The 13,962-nt window shown below is 36.4% G+C and overlaps 1 long non-coding RNA gene across 1 annotated transcript; it reads left to right on the top strand.

Annotated features, from left to right (window-relative positions):
• Positions 1-205: 205 nt before the first annotated feature.
• On the top strand, positions 206-1,198 carry LOC149948502 (uncharacterized). Its single transcript, XR_016480515.1, has 4 exons — positions 206-468; positions 567-620; positions 799-854; positions 959-1,198. It is a non-coding gene; the product is annotated as an uncharacterized LOC149948502 (long non-coding RNA).
• Positions 1,199-13,962: the final 12,764 nt, after the last annotated feature.

Here is a 13,962-nt window from a genome sequence, read left to right as displayed (position 1 = left end):
TTATTCCTTGACCACTAATTAACAATTAGAAAAAAATTAACAAAAAAAACCAAATTGAATTCGCCGTAAAAAACACATTTCACTTAGCACTTTTTCTTAAATTTAGTAGTATCTTGCCGTTAAATCTAATTCTTCATCAGTCCTACCTCAACCAATACGTACAAAAATGTCGAAATATTATGTATTTTCCGAGATAAATATTGAGGGTAAGTAACAATTTTATATTTATCATATCTTTCTAAATAATAAATTGCGCTTAAAACTTTTGGCATTTCTGTAATCCTTGACAAATAATACACCTAAAAAAATAAACAAAAACCAAAAACAACAAAAGGTGCTATTCTTAAAAATTCCCAATGATTTTTGGCACTAATAATGAAACATTTAACTGAAACCGCGTTTATTGCGCTACAAATGGGAATGGCCGAGGCCTGAATTGAAGGGCGCTCCATAGATTCCGCTACGCAGGTAAGAATTCCTTTACCACTATTTTTATTTAATAATAAAACGAAACAAAGAAAGAACTATCTTTTCGTTTTAATAAATTTAAAATTATCTTATTGCAGATCCGCATAATCATGTGTTGTATTTGTTTTGGAAAGACGGCGAATTATTATCAAGTTGAGTGTTTGTCGAATCGTTCACAGTGTAAACTTCAACAGCCAAATAATTTTTTGTATTACACCTTAATATTTTTACATATGCTCCACTTATAATAAAAATTATTTAATTCCTCAAATAGAAGTATTTATTTATAATTGTAGCTATCATTTAAAGAGAACTATTTACTACCGACAGGGCAACGTTGTCTAATGTTTCCGCATTGCTAGTAGCAATGGGTTCGGAGGACACAGGTAATGTTTGATGTTTCTTATGGCTTCTTTTATCACCTTTAACACGTATACCAAATTATTACTTATATGTAAATTTATGTCAATCTGTTTTTCCGGGAATGTAGGAAAAGAGCAACGTTAACAATACCACTTTTGAAATTTCTCCTACCGTTGGCCTAGGCGGATCTAGAAGTGGTTTTTCAGCCCTGGCATCTATTTAAAAATGTAACTGAGTTATATCTGCTAGCATGGATTAAATAATCCATGCTGCTAGTAAGTAATATACCTAAACTGATTTTTTCTAATTATACCCATTTCATTGGCAATATTTTGCTTTGTCAATCTTTGTTTTTATTTAATTGTGTTGTCATCAATATGGGAAGCTCAATTAAATTTAAATTAAATATTGATAACCTCTACTTTCTAGAAATATTTTGCCGTCTCTTTGAAGCCAAATGAAAGGGAGCACTACCATCCACGCTCGGTGGAGTACTCGTAGGAGTAATGTGAAAACACCCCGCACTTGGCATACCAATAAAAACACCACTTGTTCTGGCTAGTGGTGGACTTTCCTGATCCTTATGATATCTTGGCCCTTCACTATTCTCATAACTCTGTTGACCAAACATATTCTAGCTCAGCCACAATTTCTTCCCTTTCCTTCAACCTTGGTTAAACTTCTTTGCATTTTGCACTCCTCCTTTGCTTGCCCAATTTTTAAAACAATTTCGCGTAAAACTTATGAATAATAAATGTAAATAACAACAAAATTTGAAAATATGTAAATAAAGTTTAATATATATAGTAAAATAACTGAAAGTTGAAAGTGGAAAATTGCCACTGTTTACATGAAATAAATAACAAGTCAAAGCTAAGGCTTAACTAAGCGCTTGAAGCACGGCCAACTTTGATCACGCGCTATTCGCGCTACAGCGGCCAACACATTCGTCGAAATTCCGCGAGCAAGGATTTTCCCCTATAAACTGTACTATAATGTGTAGGAGGTCAGCGCCACGCTCGGTTGTTATATTGTCTTCAATGTAAAAACTATACTAAAACTAATAATCCGCTAGGGGCGCTGACGTCATACACATCTTTGGGTCGCCCTCACAACGCCGAATTCTCCTTTCTCCGAATTCCCATATCACCGAATTCTCTTTTCTCCGAATTGATATAATTCCGAATTGCTTTTACTCCGAAAGTTCATATCTCCGAAGTCCCATTTCTCCGAAATGTATTTAGTGACCTCACATCTCCGAATTCTCGTTTCTCCGAATTCCCATTTCTCCGAATTCCCATATCACCGAATTCCCCTTTCTCCGAATTCTCATATCACCGAATTCCCTTTTCACCGAATTGACATATTCTTGCTTTTACTCCGAAAGCTCATATCACCGAAGTCCCATTTCTCCGAAATGTATTTAGTTACACTATGCAGAGTTAAACCTCCTACGTGTCACGCCCGCTTGTGGCTAAAGCAAGATTATTGAAATTAAATAATCTTGACTGAAGTTTTCCCTTTATTTTAATTTTTGGTCGTAATTAAATATGATGTTTTATTACAGTATAAGAAAATTGTTTGGTAGCATATTTTATCCGCTTTTTCCTATTCACTTCCGCAAGAGAGCTTTACAACGAAAACAAACTTCACCATTGAGTTGAGAATAATAATTAGCATTTCCGTACCCAAAAAACTACTATTCGAAGTTATGGGATTTCGAAGTTATGGGAATGCGATGTTATGGGAAGTCGAAGTTATGGGAATTCAAAGTTATGGGAATTCAAAGTTATGGGAATTCGAAGTTATGGGAAATCGAAGTTATGGGAATTCAAAGTTATGGGAATTCGAAGTTATGGGAATGCGAAGTTATGGGAATTTTGTATTCGGGGTTTTGGTTCGAAGATATGAGAATTCTACGTAATGGGAATTCGGAGTTATGGGAATTCGGCGATATGGGAATTTATGGGAATTTTGTATTCGGAGTTGTGATTTTCGTAATTATGAGTCGTTCCCACATCTTTTGCTGATAGGTTAACACAGAAACGTCAACGAATGAGATGGCCGCTGTAGCGCGAGAGATGCGCGAGACATCAAAGTTGGCCGTGCTTGAAGAAACCCGCTTCCCACCCAAGGTTGGTAAAATACTGCGTATAATAAGGTTAGCTCTTTCGACGGGGTCTGTAGAGAAGCGCTTCAGCGGGCACGTTGGGGAGCTTGGCAACTACCGGCCCACCTTCAGTGACGTCGCTGGTTGACAGGAAACCAGAAACAAGCCGCGGGGAGGGTAGTAGAGCGCGAAGAGAGGAGAGACTAGAGAAATCAGTCGAATTCCTAATAAAAGAAACCAGAAATCAGAAAAAATCAGAGGTGGGCAAAAAATTGCGAGCGTTCGGAAAAATGAGCATATAGAGTTTTAAACACGGCTTGCTCAAGTGAGCGAGTACTCAAGGCAAACGAGTTTATTTTCTCTATCTCTAATTGAGAAGCCTCTGGGCGAGCGCCGAATAGTTCGCTCCGGCGTTGATGGCTGACGGCGCGCTGAGGGAGATTCCCCCCTCAACGGGTTAGTTCCCTCACTTTTAAGCGCTCACCGCGCGCTGAGCGAGATCTCCCGATCTTCGGAATAGCCCCCTCACTTTTAAGCGACGCGTTAGTACCCTCAGTAGAAAGCGCTGACGCAGCGTTAAGGGAAAATTACCGAGAGAAGGAATAGTTCGCTCAGATTTGTGCGCTAGCTACGCGCGGATTTTGATCACGGTGAGCGACGGTAAAGTTCGTTTACGCAAATCGCTCACAGCGCGGCGAGCAAAAATTTCAAAAATCAAACATTAAACTATTACTCGGCTATGGGTTTATTATATACTTTTTTTATTAATAAAATGAAGGGTACTCTAAACGTCGGGAGTTAATGATATCTTCGATTGAATAAAATTCAAAGGTTCTTCCTAATTTATCCAACGATAAACTAGACTGCAAATATTCCGTTTAGTGTTAAAAGAGCTTTATTAAATATTAAAAGCCACAAATTATAACAATAGGCGCTAGTATACAATCTTTTGGTCTTGACAAACTTGGCAGGTGAAATGGGCTACGCGGTACGCGTTTCTTCATTTTTAGGGGATTGTGGCTCGCGCTACTTTAATGGAAAATATTAATTAATGATCGGTACCATAAAAACAAGTGGACATTTACTAACCCCTAATCCAACTCATTTGTAAATCTCCAGAATTTAATAGACAGTTTTAGCAACTACCTACAGGGGCGGTGCCAGAAGATTCTTAGGTGTAGGCTAATAATGTTTAAAAAATCAATGTAACAAAAATCAACAGTGAAGAAGCTGTCAACGATCACCGTCAAGCTCAGCATGTGGGGAGTGGGGACCCGCTGGCTGCCGGGGAGTATGAACAAGGAGGGAGGGGGGTGGCATTACCAAGGTAACCTATTTAAAGTTACTATAGACAATAGGCTATAATCACTATGCTGTAAACATTTGTGTCGCGCGAAAGCGATCCAAATCTAACGACTGACGATTACGATAAAAATTACATCATTCTTCCGAACTTCAAAAGGGCGTTATTTTATTTCTGGGGGGGGGGGGGGGGGATTTCTATTTGAACTTGTAATAACTTACACACAAATATTTTCTTTACATTTTTCTGTTTTTATTGCTTACGATGTTACATTTTATATACAATATCGGAAATATTTCAATAATTATTTAAATCTTCGCTCTTGCTTGATACCTACAAAGATTCTCAAAGAAAATTGTGTGGAGCGTGTCATTTTCGCCTAATTTGGTTTGACAACAATGAAACGAAACCAAAATTAGTTACCGCCATACGCCAAACGAGGAGGCAATGAACACCGCTAATGCCCCACAATGGAACATTTTGAAATAAAAAAGGATCCACCGTGGAACTTCGGATGTCATTAGAAAGTGTTCATCTTGTAAAATACGGAACAATTAAAACAGCGAATATATTTTAGTTTCAATAGTTCAGCATTTTAGAATCACACAGCCTAATGGCCTTTAGACCAAACGAAGGTGGTCCTGAAAAGGACCGTTTTGGTTTTAGCCAATTATTTGGCTTCTTCTGGTTTTTGAATTTTTGAGACCTTTACGCAAGAACAACCAGCTACAGCCACTTCGGGGGCTTTGTTGGCATTGTCCAACTGCTCCTTATACAACTGGAGTTCAAATTCCATTGCCCCGTTCTTTAACTTGGCATTCATCAGCTCATCTGGCCTTTGGTCGAGTTCTTGTTCGTTACAGAAAATATCAAAATATTTTTCTGTAAATCGTCCTAAAATATAAAAAAACAAAAATTATCAATAATTAGTAACAATAATAATAACTATAGGTAAAACTAATTTGCTGTATTTACGTTTTAGCGATCGGCTTTCAACTTGAAGCTTGAAAAGAGGGGGGGGGGGGTGGAACCTCAACCCCTTTCCAAACTATCCCAATCGTTTCAATTTTGGGACCCGCAGGTGGAGTCCAGACACGAAGGCGTCTCTTTCGGCATCTTAACGAAAAGGGAAAGGTTGACCACTCATAGGAAACGTCTCTTCGTCGCAGCGGGACATGACTAACCAAATATTTCCCCGAAATAGGCATTCACTCGCTAATTTAGGCTTGACTTATAATATACATATATAAATATACTTTTCGCTAAACTGAACCCCCCCTAAAAATGAGTCGTATAGCTTCATAGACTAGATCAAAGCTAGCCCTTCTGAAACCAAAATAAGTATTCTATAATAAAATACCATATAGGAAAACGGAGAAAACCATGTATATTCGGGCCGCGTCTACGGAACGTTAGCTCCAAAGTATATTTTTCTGGACTACGGATAGACTAACATGAAAACGTTAATCAATAAAAATAAAAATACTACGTAATATCATAAATCCATAATTTAATGGAAATAATTCACTAAAACCTATTTACAGAGTGACGTCATCACGGTAAAAAATCACCCCTAGCGAGATGCTGATATAGGGCACGTCATACACGAGAAGCCCTCTATATAGAGTGTCTCTTGTGGCTAGTTATCAGTAAACGTTTTGCATATAAAGAATAAGACGTGTCATACTTATGTAACAATATTATTAACTAATGGTATTATTAGCTATTTTTACTACATTTATTTACAATGTTTATTTATTCTGTGTTACTATTTACTAAGTTGCGACTAATCGGGCCGATTAGATATTATTGAACCTTGGAATCTATAGCCGACATATTCAGACATTAGAATAATATTAGTTAATTCAAAAGCATTGAATTGGCGGCTTGGCCCGATTCATAAAATCCTATTTGGCTCTGCAAACCTTTTTTCCCACTTTGGGCTTTTTTTTCCAACACTGCCCATTCCAGACAGCAAGGGCGCCACTTACTCCTTACTGCACCTGACAAAAATATTAAAATAGGGGGACAGTCGATGGAGGTTTTTTTCTATTTAGCATCGAACCCATTTTCTTCATTCTCGCAGTTTTCAATTTCAACAATAGCGTGTACTTCTTAACGTCATATGACGGGGTCAACGCCAGAATTCCGAACTGACGCCAATGAGTCGCCCCTCCCTTGGGTCTTAGCCGTTTAAGATAGCCAATGCTAGGGCAATTTCGAAGTTTCCTATACTTATACCTCGCTTCGTAATCCTTTCTACAATAATAGTATAAATAGTAGGTTCCTTTCTCATTTCGTTACAGTTTCTTGTCGACTTTTCTCAAGTCTGCGTCTTTCGATTCGTATTTCGGTCCTTCCTTAGTTTAATTTTTTCGTGTTTTTTGCTTTAGCTGTTCATAATTTTTCTCGCCTTCGAAGTTTAATTTTTTCGAGTCCATAGTTTTGGAGTTATAGTACTTCGACTGTGGCTTGAGTTTTTTTATTCAGTTTCAGGCTTTAAGTTCGCTTCCGTATTTTACAAGATGAACACTTTCTAATGACATCCGAAGTTCCACGGTGGATCCTTTTTTTCAAAATGTTCCATTGTGGGGCATTAGCGGTGTTCATTGCCTCCTCGTTTGGCGTATGGCGGTAACTAATTTTGGTTTCGTTTCATTGTTGTCAAACCAAATTAGGCGAAAATGACACGCTCCACACAATGTTTTTGAGAATCTTTGTAGGTATCAAGCAAGAGCGAAGATTTAAATAATTATTGAAATATTTCCAATATGGTATATAAAATGTAACATCGTAAGCAATAAAAACAGAAAAATGTAAAGAAAATATTTGTGTGTAAGTTATTACAAGTTCAAATAGAAATCCCCCCCCCAGAAATAAAATAACGCCCTTTTGAAGTTCGGAAGAATGATGTAATTTTTATCATAATCGTCAGTCGTTAGATTTGGATCGCTTTCGCACGACACAGATGTTTACAGCATAGTGATTATAGCCTATTGTCTATAGTAACTTTAAATAGGTTACCTTGGTAATGCCACCCCCCTCCCTCCTTGTTCATACTCCCCGGCAGCCAGCGGGTCCCCACTCCCCACATGCTGAGCTTGACGGTGATCGTTGACAGCTTCTTCACTGTTGATTTTTGTTACCCGCACAAACTAGACATTAGAATTATTCAAACATTTTTATTATTACTAAAATTCGGTGTGAAATAAAAACGAAAAGAACGCTATTAGTTTCAAAACCAGGTATCTAAAAAATATTATTTAAATTTGATAAAAATTTATAACGTAATTCTTTTTAAAAATGGAAAATAATCGATAACTTTGTAACTATACATTGGCCGCTATTTGTAATATTTATATTTTTAGTGTAAAAGAAGTTTGAAAAACGGCAAAAAAGAAAATTCGCGTAAATCAAGTTACCTCAATTTGGAACTAAAACAGTTTTAATATTGGCACAGGCTGGCCATTATATTAATTCCAACCCCTCCCTTTTTTCCTGAAAAAAATTATTATTTAAAAACCGTGAATCTTCGCAATTAGCTTGATCATTTGATGATATGGTTATTTTTGTCGATGTCATAAACAATGGACAAAATCGAAGATGGTTATATGCACAGATATTGTATTATATTTTACATATACATTAAAAATAATCTTATTATTAACTTATTCATACCGTCAAATGTGAAGTTTAATTTTTGAAATGTTTGCTCTTCGCGATTTACCGTAAACGAACTCTGTCGTCGTTCACTGTGATTAAAATCCTGGTGTAGGTAGTCAGGAGCGGCGTTATAGGGGTAGGCAACTAGAGCTATAACCTACTTTTGTGTTCAAATAGGGGCCCACAAATCGATCTGACGGGGCCGAATCAAGTCGATTTTTAAATTCAAATAAAATATGTGATGATAGTTAATACTGTAAAATTTTAAAAACCGCACTAATATCAAATAATAAATAAATTAAGTGAATTTGCAAAATTGAATTTTAAGTCAATACATAGAGGGGCCCAATATTGAGGAACAGGGGGCCCACAAATGATAAACATTATTAGCCTACACCTAAGAATCTTCTGGCACCGCCCCTGTAGGTAGTTGCTAAAACTGTCTATTAAATTCTGGAGATTTACAAATGAGTTGGATTAGGGGTTAGTAAATGTCCACTTGTTTTTATGGTACCGATCATTAATTAATATTTTCCATTAAAGTAGCGCGAGCCACAATCCCCTAAAAATGAAGAAACGCGTACCGCGTAGCCCATTTCACCTGCCAAGTTTGTCAAGACCAAAAGATTGTATACTAGCGCCTATTGTTATAATTTGTGGCTTTTAATATTTAATAAAGCTCTTTTAACACTAAACGGAATATTTGCAGTCTAGTTTATCGTTGGATAAATTAGGAAGAACCTTTGAATTTTATTCAATCGAAGATATCATTAACTCCCGACGTTTAGAGTACCCTTCATTTTATTAATAAAAAAAGTATATAATAAACCCATAGCCGAGTAATAGTTTAATGTTTGATTTTTGAAATTTTTGCTCGCCGCGCTGTGAGCGATTTGCGTAAACGAACTTTACCGTCGCTCACCGTGATCAAAATCCGCGCGTAGCTAGCGCACAAATCTGAGCGAACTATTCCTTCTCTCGGTAATTTTCCCTCAACGCTGCGTCAGCGCTTTCTACTGAGGGTACTAACGCGTCGCTTAAAAGTGAGGGGGCTATTCCGAAGATCGGGAGATCTCGCTCAGCGCGCGGTGAGCGCTTAAAAGTGAGGGAACTAACCCGTTGAGGGGGGAATCTCCCTCAGCGCGCCGTCAGCCATCAACGCCGGAGCGAACTATTCGGCGCTCGCCCAGAGGCTGCTCAATTTAGCCCTCTCGCTGAACAAGAGCAGCTGGAATTCGAATTTGAAGCGCTCGCTCATTACTGCAGGATTTTCAAAAACGAGTGCTCACTATTTTTGCCCACCTCTGGAAAAAATGCGGTATAGAAAAATAAATACGTGCGGTCGTTTTCCCTTCAATTTTACACTTGTTTTGGCACTTTATATGAATTTCTGTAAGTATTATATTCTCTAAATTATTAAAACTTCCAGTATTAGCTGACATTAAAACCCAGAACTTTTATAAGCTTATAGCATAGGGCCTAGGCCTAATATTATTATAAATTAATAGTGAAATTGTAAAAGTGATAGTTTTAAGGTAAAGTTGGAAAGGAAATTAAGATTTAAATTTTTATCAATAACCTAACTAATGAACGTATGCCATTATTTTCAAAATATCCAAGAGAGATTGTTTTTTGTTATTTAAAAATGAGAACTAGAATTAAATATTTAAATTCAAAAAGTATTACTGAGGCCCAAGACAGGAAAAAAGATAAGAAAACTAAAAAATTAAGTAGGTAAGTTTAAAAAATAAGCTGCCTTTTTGTTCAGTTGACAGATTTAAACGGAACAATATAATCCTTTTTTAATGAATTTCAAAATGTGCCTTTTCAATGTTAAAATTTTCCTATTTTTTATTTTAATAAAAGTTTTATTAAAAAATATAGTTCTTTCTTCTGACCACGTCCGACCACAATAATTGAAAACCCAAAAAATAATTCCAACGTATTTATATTCTTTCACATTCTCCCAAGATTATGCAATTTCACCACATTTTTGCACAGATTTTTTTTACCCATGACAGACAAAATACACGGTACTTATAAGACACCCTACTCTCCGTGTCTACGGGAAAACCGTCAACCAGCTACGTCACTCGCGCGGTATAAAGAGAGCTAGCGAGTTTTCTCAAAAGAAACGCCGGGCAAAAACGCGAATGCGCTCCCCTTGCTTCCCACCGATATTTTCCAGCGTTTCTATTGGCTATGGCGGGGGGCGGAGCTTATTAAAAAAAGGCGAAAGATACGAGAGCGGGAGTTTACGAATTCTTGAAAAGTTGTCTCTGGAACGCGTTTAAGATACGAGAGTTCGGGTTTCGTAGATTTGCTCTCGTAACTTTTTAACTTACGAGAGTTTTGAAAATGTCTCTGGAACGGGCCCTTACTAATAGTCCCTAGGCTTAGAGGCTGGCTTACACAAGATACACTATCTAATCTTAAATCGTAAAATTGGGGTATTTTTATAATTTTTCTACTCTTAATAAATACAAAGAATTTTCCATCCCCGACCCCGACCCCGATTTGTTTTTCGCGGGGTTAGACCCACCCCTCCCCCGACTTTATTTTGACCCCGTACGAACACTATGGCATCGTTCTAGATTGTTTCAGAGCGACTACGGGACGGTTCTACGTCTCTCAGAGTTCGAGAGAATCGCCTGACATTTATTTATAAAAATACAGTTTGTTCAAATTGATCCTTACAAAATGGCTACTAGAGATTATAAACATAAAAGTGGAGCCCAAAAAAGGAAAGAAAAGGAAATAGCGCAAAAAAATCTACTAAAGAATACTTGTAAGCTTGACAATTTTTTTAAGTCAGCCCAAGAATCAGTCTCCTTAATTCGTGGCATCGAAAATGATATACACGAAAATATGGACTTTACTGTGGATAATAATTTGAACTATAATAACGACGCCGATGGTAATATTGACTAAGAAAACGTTTACGAAGAATCGGAATTATCCAATTTAACTTCATTAGAAAATGTGGCAGACAAGTCATTAAAATGAACGGAGACAGAGAGCGATTTGGGCAATTGGTCTGAAATTATTTCAGAGGACACGCGTTTACACTGGTTAAAGAAAGGAAGTGAAACCTGTTCGAATAAAAATACCAGTTTTGAGAAATCTATCAAATATGATGGTAAACAGAAGCGTTACTTTAGTAAGTCCATGTTTTACGGATCTCATACCAATGGTGAGAAAATCAAAAGAAGCTGGTTGTGTTATTCTCCCAGTACAGGCAAAGCATTTTGTTTTAACTGCAAATTATTTTCAATTGTAAACGACGCTTTTTCGAAACACGGATTTTCTGACTGGAAAAATGCTAGTCCAAGATTAGAAAAGCATGAAAATAGCCTAAGTCATCGAGATGCGACTATTATCTTTACCACAAGGTCCCAAAATGTTGGATGTATAGATAGCTTAATATCTGAACAATACCAATCACAGCGTGATTATATGATAGCAATTTTGGAGAGAGTTGTTGCGACTATTAAATTTCTTGCTGCGCGTGGACTAGCAATTAGGGTGTAATAATATTGTAATTGAAATTCGTGCCATGTAGATGGCGTTAGCGTGTCTACCGGCAAAAGTCGGGAAACAAATTATAAAAAACTAAATTGCTTTGTATATAAGCCAATGTAACGAGATTGGAAGTTTACATTCTTTTCGGCTATGTAATAAACTTTTATACTCTTTGAATACGGTCTGACCTTTATTACAACAAGGGGACACGACGAGCTCATCGGATCATCACACAATGGAAACTTTCTATGAACTCTCGAATTGTTAGCGCAATTTGATCCTTGGTTGGCAACTCATATTGAAAAGAATGCGAACCAGGGTAAAGGCTCCGAGTCTTACCTTTCATCCTCAATATGTGATGAGTTTATTGAAATTATTGGACAAAAAGTGTTGGAGAAAATTATTTCGGAACTCAAGGAAGCCAAGTATTTTTCAATATCCGTGGATTCAACCCCTGATATTTCACACGTTGATCGGCTATCCTGTATAGTTCGATATGTGTGTGAGAGTGGTCCTGTTGAAAGATTTGTCAATTTTCTCGATTGCAGAGGGCACAGTGACGAACAACTTGCCGAGAGTATTCTAACGTTTTTAGAAAAACAAAATATAGATTTGCAGAACTGCAGAGGTCAATCTTATGACAACGCCTCAAGCATGAGTGGAAAGTATAACGATCTTCAATCTAAAATTCGTGAGATAAATCCTTTAGCTGATTATATTTCTTGTTTTGCGCACTCGTTAAACCTCGTCGGTCATTCGGCTGTGGGTTTTGTTCCCATGGCTACAGCTTTTTTTGATTTTATTGAACAGTTTTACAATTTTTTCAGCGCCTCAACCCACAGATGGGAAATTCTTACTCTGGAACTTGGAAAAAATCTTGCAGTTGTGAAGCTACTAACAACAGGGAACACTTAACAGAGGGAAAGGCGGCTCAACGTTATAAAGCCGGCTGGGTTTTCGCGCTACCGATTCGCCAAATGCTTAGCGCCTTTTCGGCCAGTTACGTACGAAACCACGTGACGGAATCAACTACGTACTGGTTTGGAAAGCGCGCATGCGCTATAGCAATAAACGCTAGAACTTTTAGAAACGACCGAGACGCTTTTATCTGACGCTCTCCACCGGGTCTTCGCCTTTCCCTCTGTTAAGTGTTCCCTGCTAACAAGGAGACGACCCGAGGTGTTACATTTAGCATTTCTGAACTTTTTATATTAATTGTGTTTTGTTACTTATAGCCGAAAAGTATTCAATACATTTGAAGAAGCGAGTGAAATAGTGGAGGAGTATAATGAGACGTGGCTATATGTGCAAGAAATAAGAAAGCATTTGAAAAAATTGAAAAGCATTTAGAAGAGTGGAAATTAAAGTTAGAAGAAGCTAGTCAAAGAGAAATTGTACTGAGAAATAAAATTAAAGGTTTAAAAACAGATATAATTAGATTGAAAATATTGCAAGATAGTTGGAAGAGAGCAGAGAACTAGAAAGATAAAGTAACTAACTTGCCTCCCAGTTCGAAATGAAATCTAGAATTATTGACGTCATCGATCAGTGCCATTAGAACTTTTTTTGTAATATTATATAGTATTGTCTGGCTTTAGTCCTTTTTAAATTGTGCGATTTTATATTAAAAATAATAATTTATGTAAATTTTAATATTGAAATATTTATAGTAATAAAAGGTGACTATTGTAGAAAATAAAAGCGATTTTATTTAAAACATTTCTTAATTTCTTTATTGTCTTAAAATATTTACAATAATTACTAATTTTTATTTTGTTTAACGTCTTTATTTGTATATGAGTTAGTGTACAATTCATCGCCGGGTAAAATATAATGGTTATAGCCATTTTAAGATAAAGAAAGTTTACGTATATTTAAAGAGAATAGTTGAAGTTTGAAACTAGTTGCTCTATTTAATGTGACGTCGCTCTCCTTCGTTGTAGCCTCTATATTAACCGTTCATTTATAATGGGGAAAAAAATAACCTACTTAAAATTTGTTTGAAATGTTTTTGTTTGAAAAAGTTTGCTTATAAGGTTTCTAATAATTCGGTAAAATGAGTAAGTTTCTAATAAATCGATAATATAAGTAGGTTTCTAATAATTCGATAATATGAGTAGGTTTCTAATAATTCAATAATATGAATAGGTTTATCATTTAATTGTGGGGATTTTTAGTTTCGACATCAGGATTATTCACGGACAAGTTTTGTACTACGTATAATTTTGGTATTTGAACTAACCATTTAATTCCGAAAAAAAAAACAATTCGCGTAGATTTAGTTAAAAACTTTTCATCCTTTAATAAATAAAAAAATGATTTTTAAGATTGTTTATAATAGAAGTTCAAAAATGTAAATCTTAATTAAATGTATATCAAATTGAGATATTGTTTCGTTGAATTTTTTAATTCCTTGTCAACATAGTTAACACAAGAGACAAATACGAGGGGTCGGACATTCACAAGTAAAGCGTACGGGATTTCGAAATCTCTGTGATTTCGCGATTTGGTCAAAGAATTCACGATTTCGTCG

The sequence above is a fragment of the Leiobunum rupestre genome, chromosome 4 (genome assembly GCF_980474605.1).
Source record: "Leiobunum rupestre chromosome 4, qqLeiRupe1.1.hap1, whole genome shotgun sequence".
Lineage (NCBI taxonomy): Eukaryota > Metazoa > Arthropoda > Arachnida > Opiliones > Sclerosomatidae > Leiobunum > Leiobunum rupestre.
This window is presented reverse-complemented; position numbering and strand designations above follow the sequence as displayed.